Raw genomic sequence first — 27,579 nt, 5'->3', positions numbered from 1 at the left:
AAGTTGACCGGGCATGACTTTCCCAATACAAAAGTTCACCGGGCATGACTTTTCCCATACAAAAGTTGACCGGGCATGACTTTCCCAATACAAAAGTTCACCGGGCATGACTTTCCCAATACAAAAGTTCACCGGGCATGACTTTCCCAATACAAAAGTTCACCGGGCATGACTTTCCCAATACAAAAGTTCACCGGGCATGACTTTCCCAGTACAAAAGATCACCGGGCATGACTTTCCCAATACAAAAGTTGACCGGGCATGACTTTCCCAATACAAAAGTTCACCGGGCATGACTTTCCCAGTACAAAAGTTCACTGGGCATGACTTTCCTAATACAAAAGTTGACCGGGCATGACTTTCCCAATACAAAAGTTCACCGGGCATGACTTTCCCAGTACAAAAGATCACCGGGCATGACTTTTCCCATACAAAAGTTCACCGGGCATTACTTTCCTAATACAAAAGTTGACCGGGCATGACTTTCCCAATACAAAAGTTCACCGGGCATGACTTTTCCCATACAAAAGTTGACCGGGCATTACTTTCCCAATACAAAAGTTGACCGGGCATGACTTTTCCCATACAAAAGTTCACCGGGCATGACTTTTCCCATACAAAAGTTGACCGGGCATGACTTTCCCAATACAAAAGTTCACCGGTCATGACTTTCCCAATACAAAAGTTGACCGGGCATGACTTTTCCCATACAAAAGTTCACCGGGCATGACTTTCCCAATACAAAAGTTGACCGGGCATGACTTTCCCAATACAAAAGTTCACCGGGCATGACTTTCCCAATACAAAAGTTGTCCGGGCACGACTTTCCCAGTACAAAAGATCACCGGGCATGACTTTCCCAGTACAAATGTTCACCGGGCATGACTTTCCCAATACAAAAGTTCACCGGGCATGACTTTCCCAATACAAAAGTTCACCGGGCATGACTTTCCCAATACAAAAGTTGACCGGGCATGACTTTCCCAATACAAAAGTTCACCGGGCATGACTTTCCCAATACAAAAGTTCACCGGGCATGACTTTCCCAGTACAAAAGATCACCGGGCATGACTTTCCCAATACAAAAGTTCACCGGGCATGACTTTCCCAGTACAAAAGATCACCGGGCATGACTTTCCCAATACAAAAGTTGACCGGGCATGACTTTCCCAATACAAAAGTTCACCGGGCATGACTTTCCCAGTACAAAAGTTCACCGGGCATGACTTTCCTAATACAAAAGTTCACCGGGCATGACTTTCCCAGTACAAAAGATCACCGGGCATGACTTTCCCAATACAAAAGTTCACCGGGCATGACTTTCCCAGTACAAAAGATCACCGGGCATGACTTTCCCAATACAAAAGTTGACCGGGCATGATTTTCCCAATACAAAAGTTGTCCGGGCATGACTTTCCCAGTACAAAAGATCACCGGGCATGACTTTCCCAGTACAAATGTTCACCGGGCATGACTTTCCCAATACAAAAGTTCACCGGGCATGACTTTCCCAATACAAAAGTTCACCGGGCATGACTTTCCCAATACAAAAGTTGACCGGGCATGACTTTCCCAATACAAAAGTTCACCGGGCATGACTTTCCCAATACAAAAGTTCACCGGGCATGACTTTCCCAGTACAAAAGATCACCGGGCATGACTTTCCCAATACAAAAGTTCACCGGGCATGACTTTCCCAGTACAAAAGATCACCGGGCATGACTTTCCCAATACAAAAGTTGACCGGGCATGACTTTCCCAATACAAAAGTTCACCGGGCATGACTTTCCCAGTACAAAAGTTCACCGGGCATGACTTTCCTAATACAAAAGTTGACCGGGCATGACTTTCCCAATACAAAAGATCACCGGGCATGACTTTCCCAATACAAAAGTTCACCGGGCATGACTTTTCCCATACAAAAGTTCACCGGGCATGACTTTCCCAATACAAAAGTTCACCGGGCATGACTTTTCCCATACAAAAGTTCACCTGGCATGGCTTTCCCAATACAAAAGTTCTTCGGGCATGACTTTTCCCATACAAAAGTTCACCGGGCATGACTTTTTCCATACAAAAGTTGACCGGGCATGACTTTCCCAATACAAAAGTTCACCGGGCATGACTTTCCCAATACAAAAGTTCACCGGGCATGACTTTTCCCATACAAAAGTTCACCGGGCATGACTCTCCCAATACAAAAGTTGACCGGGCATGACTTTCCCAATACAAAAGTTCACCGGGCATGACTTTTCCCATACAAAAGTTCACCGGGCATGACTTTCCCAATACAAAAGTTGACCGGGCATGACTTTCCCAGTACAAAAGATCACCGGGCATGACTTTCCCAGTACAAATGTTGACCGGGCATGACTTTCCCAATACAAAAGTTCACCGGGCATGACTTTCCCAATGCAAAAGTTCACCGGGCATGACTTTCCCAGTACAAAAGATCACCGGGCATGACTTTCCCAATACAAAAGTTCACCGGGCATGACTTTCCCAATACAAAAGTTCACCGGGCATGACTTTCCCAATACAAAAGTTCACCGGGCATGACTTTCCTAATACAAAAGTTCACCGGGCATGACTTTCCCAGTACAAAAGATCACCGGGCATGACTTTCCCAGTACAAAAGTTCACCGGGCATGACTTTCCCAATACAAAAGTTCACCGGGAATGACTTTCCCAATACAAAAGTTCACCGGGCATGACTTTCCCAGTACAAAAGATCACCGGGCATGACTTTCCCAATACAAAAGTTCACCGGGCATGACTTTCCCAATACAAAAGTTGACCGGGCATGACTTTCCCAATTCAAAAGATCACCGGGCATGACTTTCCCAATACAAAAGTTCACCGGGCATGACTTTCCCAGTACAAAATTTCACCGGGCATGACTTTCCCAATACAAAAGTTCACCGGGCATGACTTTCCCAATACAAAAGTTCACCGGGCATGACTTTCCCAATACAAAAGTTCACCGGGCATGACTTTCCCAGTACAAAAGTTCACCGGGCATGACTTTCCCAATACAAAAGTTCACCGGGCATGACTTTCCCAATACAAAAGTTCACCGGGCATGACTTTCCCAATACAAAAGTTGACCGGGCATGACTTTCCCAATACAAAAGTTCACCGGGCATGACTTTCCCAATACAAAAGTTCACCGGGCATGACTTTCCCAATACAAAAGTTGACCGGGCATGACTTTCCCAATACAAAAGTTCACCGGGCATGACTTTCCCAGTACAAAAGTTCACCGGGCATGACTTTCCCAATACAAAAGTTCACCGGGCATGACTTTCCCAATACAAAAGTTCACCGGGCATGACTTTCCCAATACAAAAGTTCACCGGGCATGACTTTCCCAGTACAAAAGTTCACCGGGCATGACTTTCCCAATACAAAAGTTCACCGGGCATGACTTTCCCAATACAAAAGTTCACCGGGCATGACTTTCCCAGTACAAAAGTTCACCGGGCATGACTTTCCCAGTACAAAAGTTCACCGGGCATGACTTTCCCAGTACAAAAGTTCACCGGGCATGACTTTCCCAATACAAAAGTTCACCGGGCATGACTTTCCCAATACAAAAGTTCACCGGGCATGACTTTCCCAATACAAAAGTTCACCGGGCATGACTTTCCCAGTACAAAAGTTCACCGGGCATGACTTTCCCAGTACAAAAGTTCACCGGGCATGACTTTCCCAGTACAAAAGTTCACCGGGCATGACTTTCCCAGTACAAAAGTTCACCGGGCATGACTTTCCCAATACAAAAGTTCACCGGGCATGACTTTCCCAATACAAAAGTTGACCGGGCATGACTTTCCCAATACAAAAGTTCACCGGGCATGACTTTCCCAATACAAAAGTTCACCGGGCATGACTTTCCCAGTACAAAAGTTCACCGGGCATGTCTTTCCCAATACAAAAGTTCACCGGGCATGACTTTCCCAATACAAAAGTTCACCGGGCATGACTTTCCCAATACAAAAGTTCACCGGGCATGACTTTCCCAATACAAAAGTTCACCGGGCATGACTTTCCCAATACAAAAGTTCACCGGGCATGACTTTCCCAATACAAAAGTTCACCGGGCATGACTTTCCCAATACAAAAGTTCACCGGGCATGACTTTCCCAGTACAAAAGTTCACCGGGCATGACTTTCCCAGTAAAAAAGATCACCGGGCATGACTTTCCCAATACAAAAGTTGACCGGGCATGACTTTCCCAGTACAAAAGATCACCGGACATGACTTTCCCAGTACAAAAGTTGACCGGGCATGACTTTCCCAGTACAAAAGTTCACCGGGCATGACTTTCCCAATACAAAAGTTGACCGGGCATGACTTTCCCAATACAAAAGTTCACCGGGCATGACTTTCCCAGTACAAAAGATCACCGGGCATGACTTTTCCCATACAAAAGTTCACCGGGCATGACTTTCCCAGTACAAAAGATCACCGGGCATGACTTTCCCAGTACAAAAGTTCACCGGGCATGACTTTCCCAATACAAAAGTTCACCGGGCATGACTTTCCCAATACAAAAGTTCACCGGGCATGACTTTCCCAGTACAAAAGATCACCGGGCATGACTTTCCCAATACAAAAGTTGACCGGGCATGACTTTCCCAATACAAAAGTTCACCGGGCATGACTTTCCCAATACCAAAGATCACCGGGCATGACTTTCCCAATACAAAAGTTCACCGGGCATGACTTTCCCAATACAAAAGTTGACCGGGCATGACTTTCCCAATACAAAAGTTCACCGGGTATGACTTTCCCAGTACAAAAGTTCACCGGGCATGACTTTCCCAGTACAAAAGTTCACCGGGCATGACTTTCCCAGTACAAAAGTTCACCGGGCATGACTTTCCCAATACAAAAGTTCACCGGGCATGACTTTCCCAATACAAAAGTTGACCGGGCATGACTTTCCCAATACAAAAGTTCACCGGGCATGACTTTCCCAGTACAAAAGTTCACCGGGCATGACTTTCCCAATACAAAAGTTCACCGGGCATGACTTTCCCAATACAAAAGTTCACCGGGCATGACTTTCCCAATACAAAAGTTCACCGGGCATGACTTTCCCAATACAAAAGTTCACCGGGCATGACTTTCCCAATACAAAAGTTCACCGGGCATGACTTTCCCAATACAAAAGTTCACCGGGCATGACTTTCCCAATACAAAAGTTCACCGGGCATGACTTTCCCAGTACAAAAGTTCACCGGGCATGACTTTCCCAATACAAAAGTTCACCGGGCATGACTTTCCCATACAAAAGTTCACCGGGCATGACTTTCCCAATACAAAAGTTCACCGGACATGACTTTCCCAGTACAAAAGTTCACCGGGCATGACTTTCCAAGTACAAAAGATCACCGGGCATGACTTTTCCCATACAAAAGTTCACCGGGCATGACTTTCCCAATACAAAAGTTGACCGGGCATGACTTTCCCAATACAAAAGTTCACCGGGCATGACTTTCCCAGTACAAAAGTTCACCGGGCATGACTTTCCCAATACAAAAGTTCACCGGGCATGACTTTCCCAATACAAAAGTTCACCGGGCATGACTTTCCCAATACAAAAGTTCACCGGGCATGACTTTCCCAGTACAAAAGTTCACCGGGCATGACTTTCCCAATACAAAAGTTCACCGGGCATGACTTTCCCAATACAAAAGTTCACCGGGCATGACTTTCCCAGTACAAAAGTTCACCGGGCATGACTTTCCCAGTACAAAAGTTCACCGGGCATGACTTTCCCAGTACAAAAGTTCACCGGGCATGACTTTCCCAATACAAAAGTTCACCGGGCATGACTTTCCCAATACAAAAGTTCACCGGGCATGAGTTTCCCAATACAAAAGTTCACCGGGCATGACTTTCCCAGTACAAAAGTTCACCGGACATGACTTTCCCAGTACAAAAGTTCACCGGGCATGACTTTCCCAGTACAAAAGTTCACCGGGCATGACTTTCCCAGTACAAAAGATAACCGGGCATGACTTTCCCAGTACAAAAGTTCACCGGGCATGACTTTCCCAATACAAAAGTTCACCGGGCATGACTTTCCCAATACAAAAGTTCACCGGGCATGACTTTCCCAGTACAAAAGATCACCGGGCATGACTTTCCCAATACAAAAGTTCACCGGACATGACTTTCCCAATACAAAAGTTGACCGGGCATGACTTTCCCAATACCAAAGATCACCGGGCATGACTTTCCCAATACAAAAGTTCACCGGGCATGACTTTCCCAATACAAAAGTTGACCGGGCATGACTTTCCCAATACAAAAGTTCACCGGGTATGACTTTCCCAGTACAAAAGTTCACCGGGCATGACTTTCCCAATACAAAAGTTCACCGGGCATGACTTTCCCAATACAAAAGTTGACCGGGCATGACTTTCCCAATACAAAAGTTCACCGGGCATGACTTTCCCAGTACAAAAGTTCACCGGGCATGACTTTCCCAATACAAAAGTTCACCGGGCATGACTTTCCCAATACAAAAGTTCACCGGGCATGACTTTCCCAGTACAAAAGTTCACCGGGCATGACTTTCCCAGTACAAAAGTTCACCGGGCATGACTTTCCCAGTACAAAAGATCACCGGGCATGACTTTCCCAATACAAAAGTTGACCGGGCATGACTTTCCCAGTACAAAAGTTAACCGGGCATGACTTTCCCAGTACTAAAGATCACCGGGCATGACTTTCCCAATACAAAAGTTGACCGGGCATGACATTCCCAATACAAAAGTTCACCGGGCATGACTTTCCCAATATAAAAGTTCACCGGGCATGACTTTCCCAATACAAAAGTTCACCGGGCTTGACTTTCCCAGTACAAAAGTTCACCGGGCATGACTTTCCAAGTACAAAACATCACCGGGCATGACTTTTCCCATACAAAAGTTCACCGGGCATGACTTTTCCCATACAAAAGTTGACCGGGCATGACTTTTCCCATACAAAAGTTCACCGGGCATGACTTTTCCCATACAAAAGTTCACCGGGCATGACTTTCCCAATACAAAAGTTCACCGGGCATGACTTTTCCCATACAAAAGTTCACCGGGCATGACTTTCCCAATACAAAAGTTCACCGGGCATGACTTTCCCATACAAAAGTTCACCGGGCATGACTTTCCCAATACAAAAGTTCACCGGGCATGACTTTCCCAGTAGAAAAGTTCACCGGGCATGACTTTCCAAGTACAAAAGATCACCGGGCATGACTTTTCCCATACAAAAGTTGACCGGGCATGACTTTTCCCATACAAAAGTTCACCGGGCAGGACTTTCCCAATATAAAAGTTCACCGGGAATGACTTTTCCCATACAAAAGTTCACCGGGCATGACTTTTCCCATACAAAAGTTCACCGGGCATGACTTTCCCAATACAAAAGTTCACCGGGCATGACTTTCCCAGTACAAAAGTTCACCGGGCATGACTTTCCCAGTACAAAAGATCACCGGGCATGACTTTCCCATACAAAAGTTCACCGGGCATGACTTTCCCAATACAAAAGTTCACCGGGCATGACTTTCCCAGTACAAAAGTTCACCGGGCATGACTTTCCAAGTACAAAAGATCACCGGGCATGACTTTTCCCATACAAAAGTTCACCGGGCATGACTTTTCCCATACAAAAGTTGACCGGGCATGACTTTTCCCATACAAAAGTTCACCGGGCATGACTTTTCCAATACAAAAGTTCACCGGGCATGACTTTCCCAATACAAAAGTTCACCGGGCATGACTTTCCCATACAAAAGTTCACCGGGCATGACTTTCCCAATACAAAAGTTCACCGGGCATGACTTTCCCATACAAAAGTTCACCGGGCATGACTTTCCCAATACAAAAGTTCACCGGGCATGACTTTCCCAGTACAAAAGTTCACCGGGCATGACTTTCCAAGTACAAAAGATCACCGGGCATGACTTTTCCCATACAAAAGTTCACCGGGCATGACTTTTCCCATACAAAAGTTAACCGGGCATGACTTTTCCCATACAAAAGTTCACCGGGCATGACTTTCCCAATACAAAAGTTCACCGGGCATGACTTTTCCCATACAAAAGTTCACCGGGCATGACTTTTCCCATACAAAAGTTCACCGGGCATGACTTTCCCAATACAAAAGTTCACCGGGCATGACTTTCCCAATACAAACGTTCACCGGGCATGACTTTCCCAGTACAAAAGATCACCGGGCATGACTTTCCCAATACAAAAGTTGACCGGGCATGACTTTTCCAATACAAAAGTTCACCGGGCATGACTTTTCCCATACAAAAGTTGACTGGGCATGACTTTCCCAATACAAAAGTTGACCGGGCATGACTTTCCCAATACAAAAGTTGACCGGGCATGACTTTTCCCATACAAAAGTTGACCGGGCATGACTTTCCCAATACAAAAGTTCACCGGGCATGACTTTCACAATACAAAAGTTCACCGGGCATGACTTTCCCAATACAAAAGTTCACCGGGCATGACTTTCCCAGTACAAAAGATCACCGGGCATGACTTTCCCAATACAAAAGTTCACCGGGCATGACTTTCCCAATACAAAAGTTGACCGGGCATTACTTTCCCAGTACAAAAGTTCACCGGGCATGACTTTCCCAGTACAAAAGTTCACCGGGCATGACTTTCCCAATACAAAAGTTCACCGGGCATGACTTTCCCAATACAAAAGTTCACCGGGCATGACTTTCCCAGTACAAAAGATCACCGGGCATGACTTTCCCAATACAAAAGTTCACCGGGCATGACTTTCCCAGTACAAAAGATCACCGGGCATGACTTTCCCAATACAAAAGTTGACCGGGCATGACTTTCCCAATACAAAAGTTCACCTGGCATGAATTTCCCAGTACAAAAGTTCACCGGGCATGACTTTCCTAATACAAAAGTTGACCGGGCATGACTTTCCCAATACAAAAGTTCACCGGGCATGACTTTCCCAGTACAAAAGATCACCGGGCATGACTTTTCCCATACAAAAGTTCACCGGGCATGACTTTCCTAATACAAAAGTTGACCGGGCATGACTTTCCCAATACAAAAGTTCACCGGGCATGACTTTTCCCATACAAAAGTTGACCGGGCATGACTTTCCCAATACAAAAGTTGACCGGGCATGACTTTTCCCATACAAAAGTTCACCGGGCATGACTTTCCCAATACAAAAGTTCACCGGGCATGACTTTCCTAATACAAAAGTTCACCGGGCATGACTTTCCCAATACAAAAGTTCACCGGGCATGACTTTCCCAATACAAAAGTTCACCGGGCATGACTTCCCCAGTACAAAAATTCACCGGGCATGACTTTCCCAATACAAAAGTTCACCGGGCATGACATTCCCAGTACAAAAGTTCACCGGGCATGACTTTTCCCATACAAAAGTTCACCGGGCATGACCTTCCCAATACAAAAGTTCACCGCGCATGACTTTCCCAATACAAAAGTTCACCGGGCATGACTTTCCCAATACAAAAGTTCACCGGGCATGACTTTCCCAATACAAAAGTTGACCGGGCATGACTTTCCCAGTACAAAAGTTCACCGGGCATGACTTTCCCAATACAAAAGTTCACCGGGCATGATTTCCCCAGTACAAAAGTTCATCGGGCATGACTTTCCCAATACAAAAGTTCACCGGGCATGACTTTCCCAGTACAAAAGATCACCGGGCATGACTTTCCCAATACAAAAGTTCACCGGGCATGACTTTTCCCATACAAAAGTTGACCGGGCATGACTTTCCCAATACAAATTTGACCAGGCATGACTTTTCCCATACAAAAGTTGACCGGGCATGACTTTCCCAATACAAAAGTTCACCGGGCATGACTTTCCCAATACAAAAGTTCACCGGGCATGACTTTTCCCATACAAAAGTTCACCGGGCATGACTTTCCCAATACAAAAGTTCACCGGGAATGACTTTCCCAATACAAAAGTTCACCGGGCATGACTTTCCCAATACAAAAGTTGACCGGGCATGACTTTCCCAATACAAAAGTTCACCGGGCATGACTTTTCCCATACAAAAGTTCACCGGGCATGACTTTCCCAATACAAAAGTTCACCGGGCATGACTTTCCCAATACAAAAGTTCACAGGGCATGACTTTCCCAGTACAAAAGTTCACCGGGCATGACTTTCCCAGTACAAAAGTTGACCGGGCATGACTTTCCCAGTACAAAAGATCACCGGGCATGACTTTCCCAATACAAAAGTTCACCGGGCATGACTTTCCCAGTACAAAAGATCACCGGGCATGACTTTCCCAATACAAAAGTTCACCGGGCACGACTTTCCCAGTACAAAAGATCACCGGGCATGACTTTTCCCAATACAAAAGTTCACCGGGCATGACTTTCCCAGTACAAAAGATCACCGGGCATGACTTTTCCCATACAAAAGTTCACCGGGCATGACTTTCCCAATACAAAAGTTCACCGGGCATGACTTTCCCAATACAAAAGTTCACCGGGCATGACTTTCCCAATACAAAAGTTCAACGGGCATGAATTTTCCAATACAAAAGTTCACCGGGCATGACTTTCCCAATACAAAAGTTGACCGGGCATGACTTTCCCAATACAAAAGTTCACCGGGCATGACTTTCCCAATACAAAAGTTCACCGGGCATGAATTTCCCAATACAAAATTCACCGGGCATGACTTTCCCAATACAAAAGTTCACCGGGCATGACTTTCCCAATACAAAAGTTGACCGGGCATGACTTTTCCCATACAAAAGTTGACCGGGCATGACTTTTCCCATACAAAAGTTCACCGGGCATGACTTTCCCAATACAAAAGTTAACCGGGCATGACTTTCCCAATACAAAAGTTCACCGGGCATGACCTTTCCCATACAAAAGTTCACCGGGCATGACTTTTCCCATACAAAAGTTCACCGGGCATGACTTTCCCAATACAAAAGATCACCGGGCATGACTTTCCCAATACAAAAGTTCACCGGGCATGACTTTCCCAATACAAAAGTTCACCGGGCATGACTTTTCCCATACAAAATTTCACCGGGCGTGACTTTTCCCATACAAAAGTTCACCGGGCATGACTTTTCCCATACAAAAGTTCACCGGGCATGACTTTCCCAGTACAAAAGATCACCGTTCATGACTTTCCCAGTACAAAAGATCACCGGGCATGACTTTCCCAATACAAAAGTTCACCGGGCATGACTTTCCCAATACAAAAGTTCACCGGGCATGACTTTCCCAATACAAAAGTTCACCGGGCATGACTTTCCCAATACAAAAGATCACCGGGCATGACTTTCCCAATACAAAAGTTCACCGGGCATGACTTTTCCCATACAAAAGTTCACCGGGCATGACTTTCCCAGTACAAAAGATCACCGGGCATGACTTTCCCAATACAAAAGTTCACCGGGCATGACTTTCCCAATACAAAAGTTCACCGGGCATGACTTTCCCAGTACAAAAGATCACCGGGCATGACTTTCCCAATACAAAAGTTGACCGGGCATGACTTTCCCAGTACAAATGTTCACCGGGCATGACTTTCCCAATACAAAAGTTCACCGGGCATGACTTTCCCAATACAAAAGTTCACCGGGCATGACTTTCCCAGTACAAAAGATCACCGGGCATGACTTTCCCAATACAAAAGTTGACCGGGCATGACTTTCCCAGTACAAATGTTCACCGGGCATGACTTTCCCAATACAAAAGTTCACCGGGCATGACTTTTCCCATACAAAAGTTCACCGGGCATGACTTTCCCAGTACAAAAGATCACCGGGCATGACTTTCCCAATACAAAAGTTGACGGGCATGACTTTTCCAATACAAAAGTTCACCGGGCATGACTTTCCCAATACAAAAGTTCACCGGGCATGACTTTCCCAATACAAAAGTTCACCGGGCATGACTTTCCCAATACAAAAGTTCACCGGGCATGACTTTCCCAATACAAAAGTTGACCGGGCATGACTTTCCCAATACAAAAGTTCACCGGGCATGACTTTCCCAATACAAAAGTTGACCGGGCATGACTTTCCCAATACAAAAGTTGACCGAGCATGACTTTCCCAATACAAAAGTTCGCCGGGCATGACTTTCCCAACACAAAAGTTCACCGGGCATGACTTTCCCATACAAAAGTTCACCGGGCATGACTTTCCCAACACAAAAGTTCACCGGGCATGACTTTCCCAGTACAAAAGATCAGCGGGCATGACTTTCCCAATACAAAAGTTGACCGGGCATGACTTTCCCAGTACAAATGTTCACCGGGCATGACTTTCCCAATACAAAAGTTCACCGGGCATGACTTTCCCAATACAAAAGTTGACCGGGCATGACTTTCCCAGTACAAAAGTTGACCGGGCATGACTTTCCCAATACAAAAGATCACCGGGCATGACTTTCCCATACAAAAGTTCACCGGGCATGACTTTCCCAGTACAAAAGATCAGCGGGCATGACTTTCCCAATACAAAAGTTGACCGGGCATGACTTTCCCAGTACAAATGTTCACCGGGCATGACTTTCCCAATACAAAAGTTCACCGGGCATGACTTTCCCAATACAAAAGTTCACCGGGCATGACTTTCCCAGTACAAAAGATCACCGGGCATGACTTTCCCAATACAAAAGTTGACGGGCATGACTTTTCCAATACAAAAGTTCACCGGGCATGACTTTCCCAATACAAAAGTTCACCGGGCATGACTTTCCCAATACAAAAGTTCACCGGGCATGACTTTCCCAATACAAAAGTTCACCGGGCATGACTTTCCCAATACAAAAGTTCACCGGGCATGACTTTCCCAATACAAAAGTTGACCGGGCATGACTTTTCCCATACAAAAGTTGACCGGGCATGACTTTCCCAATACAAAAGATCACCGGGCATGACTTTCCCAATACAAAAGTTCACCGGGCATGACTTTCCCAATACAAAAGTTCACCGGGCATGACTTTCCCAGTACAAAAGTTCACCGGGCATGACTTTCCCAGTACAAAAGATCACCGGGCATGACTTTCCCAATACAAAAGTTGACCGGGCATGACTTTCCCAATACAAAAGTTGACCGGGCATGACTTTCCCAATACAAAAGTTCACCGGGCATGACTTTTCCCATACAAAAGTTGACCGGGCATGACTTTCCCAATACAAAAGTTGACCGGGCATGACTTTTCCCATACAAAAGTTCACCGGGCATGACTTTCCCAATACAAAAGTTGACCGGGCATGACTTTCCCAGTACAAAAGATCACCGGGCATGACTTTCCCAATACAAAAGTTGACCGGGAATGACTTTCCCAATACAAAAGTTCACCGGGCATGACTTTTCCCATACAAAAGTTCACCGGGCATGACTTTTCCCATACAAAAGTTCACCGGGCATGACTTTCCCAATACAAAAGTTCACCGGGCATGACTTTCCCAGTACAAAAGATCACCGGGCATGACTTTCCCAATACAAAAGTTCACCGGGCATGACTTTCCCAGTACAAAAGTTCACCGGGCATGACTTTCCCAGTACAAAAGATCACCGGGCATGACTTTCCCAATACAAAAGTTCACCGGGCATGACTTTCCCAATACAAAAGTTCACCGGGCATGACTTTCCCATACAAAAGTTCACCGGGCATGACTTTCCCAATGCAAAAGTTCACCGGGCATGACTTTCCCAATACAAAAGTTCACCGGGCATGACTTTCCCAATACAAAAGTTCACCGGGCATGACTTTCCCAGTACAAAAGTTCACCGGGCATGACTTTCCCAATACAAAAGTTGACCGGGCATGACTTTCCCAATACAAAAGTTGACCGGGCATGACTTTTCCAATACAAAAGTTGACCGGGCATGACTTTCCCAATACAAAATACTTTCCCAATACAAAAGTTCACCGGGCATGACTTTCCCAATACAAAAGTTCACCGGGCATGACTTTCCCAATACAAAAGTTCACCGGGCATGACTTTCCCAATACAAAAGTTCACCGGGCATGACTTTCCCAATACAAAAGTTGACCGGGCATGACTTTCCTAATACAAAAGTTGACCGGGCATGACTTTCCCAATACAAAAGTTCACCGGGCATGACTTTCCCAATACAAAAGATCACCGGGCATGACTTTCCCAATACAAAAGTTCACCGGGCATGACTTTCCCAATACAAAAGTTCACCGGGCATAACTTTCCCAATACAAAAGTTGACCGGGCATGACTTTCCCAATACAAAAGTTGACCGGGCATGACTTTCCCAATACAAAAGTTCACCGGGCATGACTTTCCCAATACAAAAGTTCACCGGGCATGACTTTCCCATACAAAAGTTCACCGGGCATGACTTTCCCAATACAAAAGTTCACCGGGCATGACTTTCCCAATACAAAAGTTCACCGGGCATGACTTTCCCAATACAAAAGTTCACCGGGCATGATTTTCCCAGTACAAAAGATCACCGGGCATGACTTTCCCAATACAAAAGTTGACCGGGCATGACTTTCCTAATACAAAAGTTGACCGGGCATGACTTTCCCAATACAAAAGTTGACCGGGCATGACTTTCCTAATACAAAAGTTGACCGGGCATGACTTTCCCAATACAAAAGTTGACCGGGCATGACTTTCCTAATACAAAAGTTGACCGGGCATGACTTTCCCAATACAAAAGTTCACCGGGCATGACTTTCCCAATACAAAAGATCACCGGGCATGACTTTCCCAATACAAAAGTTCACCGGGCATGACTTTCCCAATACAAAAGTTCACCGGGCATGACTTTCCCAGTACAAAAGTTCACCGGGCATGACTTTCCCAGTACAAAAGATCACCGGGCATGACTTTCCCAATACAAAAGTTGACCGGGCATGACTTTCCCAATACAAAAGTTGACCGGGCATGACTTTCCCAATACAAAAGTTGACCGGGTATGACTTTTCCCATACAAAAGTTCACCGGGCATGACTTTCCCAATACAAAAGTTGACCGGGCATGACTTTCCCAGTACAAACGATCACCGGGCATGACTTTCCCAATACAAAAGTTGACCGGGAATGACTTTCCCAATACAAAAGTTCACCGGGCATGACTTTTCCCATACAAAAGTTCACCGGGCATGACTTTTCCCATACAAAAGTTCACCGGGCATGACTTTCCCAATACAAAAGTTCACCGGGCATGACTTTCCCAATACAAAAGTTCACCGGGCATGACTTTCCCAGTACAAAAGATCACCGGGCATGACTTTCCCAATGCAAAAGTTCACCGGGCATGACTTTCCCAGTACAAAAGTTCACCGGGCATAACTTTCCCAGTACAAAAGATCACCGGGCATGACTTTCCCAATACAAAAGTTCACCGGGCATGACTTTCCCAATACAAAAGTTCACCGGGCATGACTTTCCCATACAAAAGTTCACCGGGCATGACTTTCCCAATGCAAAAGTTCACCGGGCATGACTTTCCCAATACAAAAGTTCACCGGGCATGACTTTCCCAATACAAAAGTTCACCGGGCATGACTTTCCCAGTACAAAAGTTCACCGGGCATGACTTTCCCAATACAAAAGTTGACCGGGCATGACTTTCCCAATACAAAAGTTGACCGGGCATGACTTTCCCAATACAAAATACTTTCCCAATACAAAAGTTCACCGGGCATGACTTTCCCAATACAAAAGTTCACCGGGCATGACTTTCCCAATACAAAAGTTGACCGGGCATGACTTTCCCAATACAAAAGTTCACCGGGCATGACTTTCCCAGTACAAAAGTTCACCGGGCATGACTTTCCCAATACAAAAGTTGACCGGGCATGACTTTCCCAATACAAAAGTTCACCGGGCATAACTTTCCCAATACAAAAGTTGACCGGGCATGACTTTCCCAATACAAAAGTTGACCGGGCATGACTTTCCCAATACAAAAGTTCACCGGGCATGACTTTCCCAATACCAAAGTTCACCGGGCATGACTTTCCCATACAAAAGTTCACCGGGCATGACTTTCCCAATGCAAAAGTTCACCGTGCATGACTTTCCCAATACAAAAGTTCACCGGGCATGACTTTCCCAATACAAAAGTTCACCGGGCATGATTTTCCCAGTACAAAAGATCACCGGGCATGACTTTCCCAATACAAAAGTTGACCGGGCATGACTTTCCTAATACAAAAGTTGACCGGGCATGACTTTCCCAATACAAAAGTTGACCGGGCATGACTTTCCTAATACAAAAGTTGACCGGGCATGACTTTCCCAATACAAAAGTTCACCGGGCATGACTTTTCCCATACAAAAGTTGACCGGGCATGACTTTCCCAACACAAAAGTTGACCGGGCATGACTTTCCCAATACAAAAGTTCACCGGGCATGACTTTCCCAATACAAAAGTTCACCGGGCATGACTTTCCCAATACAAAAGTTCACCGGGCATGACTTTCCCAGTACAAAAGATCACCGGGCATGACTTTCCCAATACAAAAGTTGACCGGGCATGACTTTCCTAATACAAAAGTTGACCGGGCATGACTTTCCCAATACAAAAGTTGACCGGGCATGACTTTCCCAGTACAAAAGATCACCGGGCATGACTTTCCCAATACAAAAGTTGACCGGGCATGACTTTCCCAATACAAAAGTTCACCGGGCATGACTTTCCCAATACAAAAGTTCACCGGGCATGACTTTCCCAGTACAAAAGTTCACCGGGCATGACTTTCCCAATACAAAAGTTGACCGGGCATGACTTTCCCAATACAAAAGTTCACCGGGCATGACTTTCCCAATACAAAAGTTGACCGGGCATGACTTTCCCAATACAAAAATTCACTGGGCATGACTTTCCCAATACAAAAGTTCACCGGGCATGACTTTCCCATACAAAAGTTCACCGGGCATGACTTTCCCAATACAAAAGTTCACCGGGCATGACTTTCCCAATACAAAAGTTCACCGGGCATGACTTTCCCAATACAAAAGTTCACCGGGCATGACTTTCCCAGTACAAAAGATCACCGGGCATGACTTTCCCAATACAAAAGTTGACCGGGCATGACTTTCCTAATACAAAAGTTGACCGGGCATGACTTTCCCAATACAAAAGTTGACCGGGCATGACTTTCCCAATACAAAAGTTGACCGGGCATGACTTTCCCAATACAAAAGTTCACCGGGCATGACTTTCCCAATACAAAAGTTCACCGGGCATGACTTTCCCATACAAAAGTTCACCGGGCATGACTTTCCCAATACAAAAGTTCACCGGGCATGACTTTCCCAATACAAAAGTTCACCGGGCATGACTTTCCCAATACAAAAGTTCACCGGGCATGACTTTCCCAGTAGAAAAGTTCACCGGGCATGACTTTCCCAATACAAAAGTTGACCGGGCATGACTTTCCCAATACAAAAGTTGACCGGGCATGACTTTCCCAATACAAAAGTTCACCGGGCATGACTTTCCCAATACAAAAGTTGACCAGGCATGACTTTCCCAATACAAAAGTTGACCGGGCATGACTTTCCCAATACAAAAGTTGACCGGGCATGACTTTCCCAATACAAAAGTTGACCGGGCATGACTTTCCCAATACAAAAGTTCACCGGGCATGACTTTCCCAATACAAAAGATCACCGGGCATGACTTTCCCAATACAAAAGTTCACCGGGCATGACTTTCCCAATACAAAAGTTGACCGGGCATGACTTTCCCAATACAAAAGTTGACCTGGCATGACTTTCCCAATACAAAAGTTCACCGGGCATGACTTTCCCAATACAAAAGTTCACCGGGCATGACTTTCCCAATACAAAAGTTGACCGGGCATGACTTTCCCAATACAAAAGTTGACCGGGCATGACTTTCCCAATACAAAAGTTGACCGGGCATGACTTTCCCAATACAAAAGTTCACCGGGCATGACTTTCCCAATACAAAAGATCACCGGGCATGACTTTCCCAATACAAAAGTTCACCGGGCATGACTTTCCCAATACAAAAGTTCACCGGGCATGACTTTTCCCATACAAAAGTTCAACGGGCATGACTTTTCCCATACAAAAGTTCACCGGGCATGACTTTTCCCATACAAAAGTTCACCGGGCATGACTTTCCCAGTATAAAAGATCACCGGGCATGACTTTCCCAGTACAAAAGATCACCGGGCATGACTTTCCCAATACAAAAGTTCACCGGGCATGACTTTCCCAATACAAAAGTTCACCGGGCATGACTTTCCCAATACAAAAGTTCAGCGGGCATGACTTTCCCAATACAAAAGTTCACCGGGCATGACTTTCCCAATACAAAAGTTCACCGGGCATGACTTTCCCAATACAAAAGTTCACCGGGCATGACTTTCCCAATACAAAAGATCACCGGGCATGACTTTCCCAATACAAAAGTTCACCGGGCATGACTTTTCCCATACAAAGGTTCACCGGGCATGACTTTCCCAGTACAAAAGATCACCGGGCATGACTTTCCCAATACAAAAGTTCACCGGGCATGACTTTCCCAATACAAAAGTTCACCGGGCATGACTTTCCCAGTACAAAAGATCACCGGGCATGACTTTCCCAATACAAAAGTTGACCGGGCATGACTTTCCCAGTACAAATGTTCACCGGGCATGACTTTCCCAATACAAAAGTTCACCGGGCATGACTTTCCCAATACAAAAGTTCACCGGGCATGACTTTCCCAGTACAAAAGATCACCGGGCATGACTTTCCCAATACAAAAGTTGACGGGCATGACTTTTCCAATACAAAAGTTCACCGGGCATGACTTTCCCAATACAAAAGTTCACCGGGCATGACTTTCCCAATACAAAAGTTTACCGGGCATGACTTTCCCAATACAAAAGTTCACCGGGCATGACTTTCCCAATACAAAAGTTCACCGGGCATGACTTTTCCCATGCAAAAGTTCACCGGGCATGACTTTCCCAATACAAAAGTTGACCGGGCATGACTTTCCCAGTACAAAAGATCACCGGGCATGACTTTCCCAATACAAAAGTTGACGGGCATGACTTTCCCAATACAAACAAGTAAAAAAGCATTAAGTTCGGCCGGGCCGAACTTTTCATACCCTCCACCATAAAATATTCTGAACTAAAATGGAATAATTACTTTTCATTCCTGTCCCCAACTTTAAGTGGGTACGTTAAAATGTCAGATAATGTTTATGTACATTTATGCTTCATTCGGGAGGCCCTTTTTTATGGTGCCTATATCTAACTATGTATGTTGACAATTTTTGGTGGGCTAAAAATTGGGAGGTACTGTTATATAGGGGTTATAATAAAACATGGGCCTATCGGTACATAACGTGGGAACTTCAAATGTCATTAACAGCTAGTTCGGAGGTATCTGGGCTATACGAAAATATGACCTATATCCACAAGTTTTGTCATATAAGTTTATTGACATTTAAGAACTTTAAATGTCAAATTATAGCTAAATCGCTCTGAAAATGTAGCTAAAAACATCAAAACACCGTAAATCGGGGGGCACCGTTATATGGGGGCTATACCAAAACGGGGACCTATGTGCACAACTTTTGTTATATAAGTTTATTGACACTTAAGAACCCTAAATGTTAAATTATAGCTACATCGGTCTGAAAATGTAGCTAAAAACGTCAAAATACCGCAAATCGGAGGGTACCGTTATATGGGGGCTATACCAAAACGTGGACCTATGTCCACAACTTTTGTTATATAAGTTTATTGACACTTAAGAACCCTAAATGTCAAATTATAGCTACATCGGTCTGAAAATGTAGCTAAAAACGTCAAAATACCGTAAATTGGGGGGTACCGTTATATGGGGGCTATACCAAAACGTGGACCTATGTCCACAACTTTTGTTATATAAGTTTATTGATATATAAGAACCCTAAATGTCAAATTATAGCCAAATCGGTCTGAAAATGTTGCTGAAAACGTCAAAATACCGTAAATCGGGGGGTACCGTTATATGGGGGCTATACCAAAACGTGGACCGATATATCCCATCTTCGAACTTGATCTTCCGACGGCTAAAAAAGTGGTATTCCCCAATTTTCAGCGAAATCGGTCAACAAATGCGACCTGTACGTTGCGAACGGACGGACGGACGGACGGACATGCATAAATCGACTCAGAAAGTGATTCTATGTATATCCCTAGAAGGAACTATGGGTCTATCTCGCTTCCTTTTGTATGTTACATACAAATGCACTAACACATAATACCCCTTACCACATAGTGGTGTAGGGTATAAAGATCACCGGGCATGACTTTCCCAGTACAAAAGTTCACCGGGCATGACTTTCCCAATACAAAAGTTCACCGGGCATGACTTTTCCCATACAAAAGTTCACCGGGCATGACTTTCCCAGTACAAAAGTTCACCGGGCATGACTTTCCCAATACAAAAGTTCACCGGGCATGACTTTCCCAGTACAAAAGTTCACCGGGCATGACTTTCCCAATACAAAAGTTGACCGGGCATGACTTTCCCAGTACAAAAGATCACCGGGCATGACTTTCCCAATACAAAAGTTGACGGGCATGACTTTTCCAACACAAAATTTCACCGGGCATGACTTTCCCAATACAAAAGTTCACCGGGCATGACTTTTCCCATACAAAAGTTCACCGGGCATGACTTTCCCAATACAAAAGTTCACCGGGCATGACTTTCCCAATACAAAAGTTCACCGGGCATGACTTTCCCAGTACAAAAGATCACCGGGCATGACTTTCCAAATACAAAAGTTGACCGGGCATGAATTTCCCAATACAAAAGTTCACCGGGCATGACTTTTCCCATACAAAAGTTCACCGGGCATGACTTTCCCATACAAAAGTTCACCGGGCATGACTTTCCCAGTATAAAAGATCACCGGGCATGACTTTCCCAGTACAAAAGATCACCGGGCATGACTTTCCCAATACAAAAGTTCACCGGGCATGACTTTCCCAATACAAAAGTTCACCGGGCATGACTTTCCCAATACAAAAGTTCAGCGGGCATGACTTTCCCAATACAAAAGTTCACCGGGCATGACTTTCCCAATACAAAAGTTCACCGGGCATGACTTTCCCAATACAAAAGTTCACCGGGCATGACTTTCCCAATACAAAAGATCACCGGGCATGACTTTCCCAATACAAAAGTTCACCGGGCATGACTTTTCCCATACAAAGGTTCACCGGGCATGACTTTCCCAGTACAAAAGATCACCGGGCATGACTTTCCCAATACAAAAGTTCACCGGGCATGACTTTCCCAATACAAAAGTTCACCGGGCATGACTTTCCCAGTACAAAAGATCACCGGGCATGACTTTCCCAATACAAAAGTTGACCGGGCATGACTTTCCCAGTACAAATGTTCACCGGGCATGACTTTCCCAATACAAAAGTTCACCGGGCATGACTTTCCCAATACAAAAGTTCACCGGGCATGACTTTCCCAGTACAAAAGATCACCGGGCATGACTTTCCCAATACAAAAGTTGACGGGCATGACTTTTCCAATACAAAAGTTCACCGGGCATGACTTTCCCAATACAAAAGTTCACCGGGCATGACTTTCCCAATACAAAAGTTTACCGGGCATGACTTTCCCAATACAAAAGTTCACCGGGCATGACTTTCCCAATACAAAAGTTCACCGGGCATGACTTTTCCCATGCAAAAGTTCACCGGGCATGACTTTCCCAATACAAAAGTTGACCGGGCATGACTTTCCCAGTACAAAAGATCACCGGGCATGACTTTCCCAATACAAAAGTTGACGGGCATGACTTTCCCAATACAAACAAGTAAAAAAGCATTAAGTTCGGCCGGGCCGAACTTTTCATACCCTCCACCATAAAATATTCTGAACTAAAATGGAATAATTACTTTTCATTCCTGTCCCCAACTTTAAGTGGGTACGTTAAAATGTCAGATAATGTTTATGTACATTTATGCTTCATTCGGGAGGCCCTTTTTTATGGTGCCTATATCTAACTATGTATGTTGACAATTTTTGGTGGGCTAAAAATTGGGAGGTACTGTTATATAGGGGTTATAATAAAACATGGGCCTATCGGTACATAACGTGGGAACTTCAAATGTCATTAACAGCTAGTTCGGAGGTATCTGGGCTATACGAAAATATGACCTATATCCACAAGTTTTGTCATATAAGTTTATTGACATTTAAGAACTTTAAATGTCAAATTATAGCTAAATCGCTCTGAAAATGTAGCTAAAAACATCAAAACACCGTAAATCGGGGGGCACCGTTATATGGGGGCTATACCAAAACGGGGACCTATGTGCACAACTTTTGTTATATAAGTTTATTGACACTTAAGAACCCTAAATGTTAAATTATAGCTACATCGGTCTGAAAATGTAGCTAAAAACGTCAAAATACCGCAAATCGGAGGGTACCGTTATATGGGGGCTATACCAAAACGTGGACCTATGTCCACAACTTTTGTTATATAAGTTTATTGACACTTAAGAACCCTAAATGTCAAATTATAGCTACATCGGTCTGAAAATGTAGCTAAAAACGTCAAAATACCGTAAATTGGGGGGTACCGTTATATGGGGGCTATACCAAAACGTGGACCTATGTCCACAACTTTTGTTATATAAGTTTATTGATATATAAGAACCCTAAATGTCAAATTATAGCCAAATCGGTCTGAAAATGTTGCTGAAAACGTCAAAATACCGTAAATCGGGGGGTACCGTTATATGGGGGCTATACCAAAACGTGGACCGATATATCCCATCTTCGAACTTGATCTTCCGACGGCTAAAAAAGTGGTATTCCCCAATTTTCAGCGAAATCGGTCAACAAATGCGACCTGTACGTTGCGAACGGACGGACGGACGGACGGACATGCATAAATCGACTCAGAAAGTGATTCTATGTATATCCCTAGAAGGAACTATGGGTCTATCTCGCTTCCTTTTGTATGTTACATACAAATGCACTAACACATAATACCCCTTACCACATAGTGGTGTAGGGTATAAAGATCACCGGGCATGACTTTCCCAGTACAAAAGTTCACCGGGCATGACTTTCCCAATACAAAAGTTCACCGGGCATGACTTTTCCCATACAAAAGTTCACCGGGCATGACTTTCCCAGTACAAAAGTTCACCGGGCATGACTTTCCCAATACAAAAGTTCACCGGGCATGACTTTCCCAATACAAAAGTTCACCGGGCATGACTTTTCCATACAAAAGTTCACCGGGCATGACTTTCCCAATACAAATGTTGACCGGGCATGACTTTCCCAGTACAAAAGATCACCGGGCATGACTTTCCCAATACAAAAGTTGACGGGCATGACTTTTCCAACACAAAATTTCACCGGGCATGACTTTCCCAATACAAAAGTTCACCGGGCATGACTTTTCCCATACAAAAGTTCACCGGGCATGACTTTTCCCATACAAAAGTTCACCGGGCATGACTTTCCCAGTACAAAAGATCACCGTGCATGACTTTCCCAATACAAAAGTTCACCGGGCATGACTTTCCCAATACAAAAGTTCACCGGGCATGACTTTTCCCATACAAAAGTTCACCGGGCATGACTTTTCCCATACAAAAGTTCACCGGGCATGACTTTCCCAATACAAAAGTTCACCGGGCATGACTTTCCCAATACAAAAGTTCACCGGGCATGACTTTCCCAGTACAAAAGATCACCGGGCATGACTTTCCAAATACAAAAGTTGACCGGCATGAATTTCCCAATACAAAAGTTCACCGGGCATGACTTTTCCCATACAAAAGTTCACCGGGCATGACTTTCCCAATACAAAAGTTCACCGGGCATGACTTTCCCAATACAAAAGTTCACCGGGCATGACTTTCCCAATACAAAAGTTCACCGGGCATGACTTTCCAGTACAAAAGATCACCGGGCATAACTTTTCCCAATACAAAAGTTCACCGGGCATGACTTTCCCAGTACAAAAGATCGCCGGGCATGACTTTTCCCATACAAAAGTTCACCGGGCATGACTTTTCCCATACAAAAGTTGACCGGGCATGACTTTCCCAATACAAAAGTTGACCGGGCATGACTTTCCCAATACAAAAGTTCACCGGGCATGACTTTTCCCATACAAAAGTTCACCGGGCATGACTTTCCAATACAAAAGTTGACCGGGCATGACTTTCCCAATACAAAAAGTTCACCGGGCATGACTTTCCCAGTACAAAAGATCACCGGGCATGACTTTTCCCATACAAAAGTTCACCGGGCATGACTTTCCTAATACAAAAGTTGACCGGGCATGACTTTCCCAATACAAAAGTTCACCGGGCATGACTTTCCCAGTACAAAAGATCACCGGGCATGACTTTCCCAATACAAAAGTTGACCGGGCATGACTTTCCCAGTACAAAAGATCACCGGGCATGACTTTCCCAGTACAAAAGATCACCGGGCATGACTTTTCCCATACAAAAGTTCACCGGGCATGACTTTTCCAGTACAAAAGATCACCGGGCATGACTTTCCCAATACAAAAGTTCACCGGGCATGACTTTTCCCATACAAAAGTTCACCGGGCAAGACTTTTCCCAGTACAAAAGATCACCGGGCATGACTTTCCCAATACAAAAGTTCACCGGGCATGACTTTCCCAATACAAAAGTTCACAGGGCATGACTTTCCCAATACAAAAGTTCACCGGGCATGACTTTCCCAATACAAAAGTTCACAGGGCATGACTTTCCCACTACAAAAGATCACTGGGCATGACTTTCCCAATACAAAAGTTGACCGGGCATGACTTTCCCAGTACAAATGTTCACCGGTCATGACTTTTCCATACAAAAGTTCACCGGGCATGACTTTTCCATGCAAAAGTTCACCGGGCATGACTTTCCCAATACAAAAGTTCACCGGGCATGATTTTCACATACAAAAGTTGACCGGGCATGGCTTTCCCAACACAAAAGTTCACCGGGCATGACTTTCCCAATACAAAAGTTCACCGGGCATGACTTTTCCCATACAAAAGTTCACCGGGCATGACTTTTCCCATACAAAAGTTCACCGGGCATGACTTTCCCAGTACAAAAGATCACCGTGCATGACTTTCCCAATACAAAAGTTCACCGGCATGACTTTCCCAATACAAAAGTTCACCGGGCATGACTTTCCCAATACAAAAGATCACCGGGCATGACTTTCCCAATACAAAAGTTGACCGGGCATGACTTTTCCAATACAAAAGTTCACCGGGCATGACTTTCCCAATACAAAAGTTCACCGGGCATGACTTTCCCAGTACAAAAGTTCACCGGGCATGACTTTCCTAATACAAAAGTTGACCGGGCATGACTTTCCCAATACAAAAGATCACCGGGCATGACTTTCCCAATACAAAAGTTCACCGGGCATGACTTTCCCAATACAAAAGTTCACCGGGCATGACTTTCCCAATACAAAAGTTCACCGGGCATGACTTTCCCAATACAAGAGTTCACCGGGCATGACTTTTCCCATACAAAAGTTCACCGGGCATGACTTTTCCCATACAAAAGTTCACCGGGCATGACTTTTCCCATACAAAAGTTCACCGGGCATGACTTTCCCAGTACAAAAGATCACCGGGCATGACTTTCCCAGTACAAAAGATCACCGGGCATGACTTTCCCAATACAAAAGTTCACCGGGCATGACTTTCCCAATACAAAAGTTCACCGGGCATGGCTTTCCCAATACAAAAGTTCACCGGGCATGACTTTCCCAATACAAAAGTTCACCGGGCATGACTTTCCCAATACAAAAGTTCACCGGGCATGACTTTCCCAATACAAAAGTTCACCGGGCATGACTTTCCCAATACAAAAGATCACCGGGCATGACTTTCCCAATACAAAAGTTCACCGGGCATGACTTTTCCCATACAAAAGTTCACCGGGCGTGACTTTCCCAGTACAAAAGATCACCGGGCATGACTTTCCCAATACAAAAGTTGACCGGGCATGACTTTCCCAGTACAAATGTTCACCGGGCATGACTTTCCCAATACAAAAGTTCACCGGGCATGACTTTCCCAATACAAAAGTTCACCGGGCATGACTTTCCCAGTACAAAAGATCACCGGGCATGACTTTCCCAATACAAAAGTTGACGGGCATGACTTTTCCAATACAAAAGTTCACCGGGCATGACTTTCCCAATACAAAAGTTGACGGGCATGACTTTTCCAATACAAAAGTTCACCGGGCATGACTTTCCCAATACAAAAGTTCACCGGGCATGACTTTCCCAATACAAAAGTTGACCGGGCATGACTTTCCCAGTACAAAAGTTCACCGGGCATGACTTTCCCAATACAAAAGTTCACCGGGCATGACTTTTCCCATACAAAAGTTCACCGGGCATGACTTTCCCAGTACAAAAGTTCACCGGGCATGACTTTCCCAATACAAAAGTTCACCGGGCATGACTTTCCCAATACAAAAGTTCACCGGGCATGACTTTCCCAATACAAAAGTTCACCGGGCATGACTTTCCCAATACAAAAGTTGACCGGGCATGACTTTCCCAATACAAAAGTTGACCGGGCATGACTTTCCCAATACAAAAGTTCACCGGGCATGACTTTCCCAGTACAAAAAGTTCACCGGGCATGACGTTCCCAATACAAAAGTTGACCGGGCATGACTTTCCCAATACAAAAGTTGACCGGGCATGACTTTCCCAATACAAAAGTTCACCGGGCATGACTTTCCCAATACAAAAGTTGACCGGGCATGACTTTCCAATACAAAAGTTCACCGGGCATGACTTTCCCAGTACAAAAGTTCACCGGGCATGACTTTCCCAATACAAAAGTTGACCGGGCATGACTTTCCCAATACAAAAGTTCACCGGGCATGACTTTCCCAATACAAAAGTTGACCGGGCATGACTTTCCCAATACAAAAGTTGACCGGGCATGACTTTCCCAATACAAAAGTTGACCGGGCATGACTTTCCCAATACAAAAGTTCACCGGGCATGACTTTCCCAATACAAAAGTTCACCGGGCATGACTTTCCCATACAAAAGTTCACCGGGCATGACTTTCCCAATACAAAAGTTCACCGGGCATGACTTTCCCAATACAAAAGTTCACCGGGAATGACTTTCCCAATACAAAAGTTCACCGGGCATGACTTTCCCAGTACAAAAGATCACCGGGCATGACTTTCCCAATACAAAAGTGGACCGGGCATGACTTTCCTAATACAAAAGTTGACCGGGCATGACTTTCCCAATACAAAAGTTGACCGGGCATGACTTTCCCAATACAAAAGTTGACCGGGCATGACTTTCCCAATACAAAAGTTCACCGGGCATGACTTTCCCAATACAAAAGTTCACCGGGCATGACTTTCCCATACAAAAGTTCACCGGGCATGATTTTCCCAATACAAAAGTTCACCGGGCATGACTTTCCCAATACAAAAGTTCACCGGGCATGACTTTCCCAAT

The sequence above is a fragment of the Musca autumnalis genome, unplaced genomic scaffold (genome assembly GCF_047663935.1).
Source record: "Musca autumnalis isolate F117 unplaced genomic scaffold, ASM4766393v1 scaffold_4, whole genome shotgun sequence".
Classification (NCBI taxonomy): domain Eukaryota; kingdom Metazoa; phylum Arthropoda; class Insecta; order Diptera; family Muscidae; genus Musca; species Musca autumnalis.
This window is presented reverse-complemented; position numbering follows the sequence as displayed.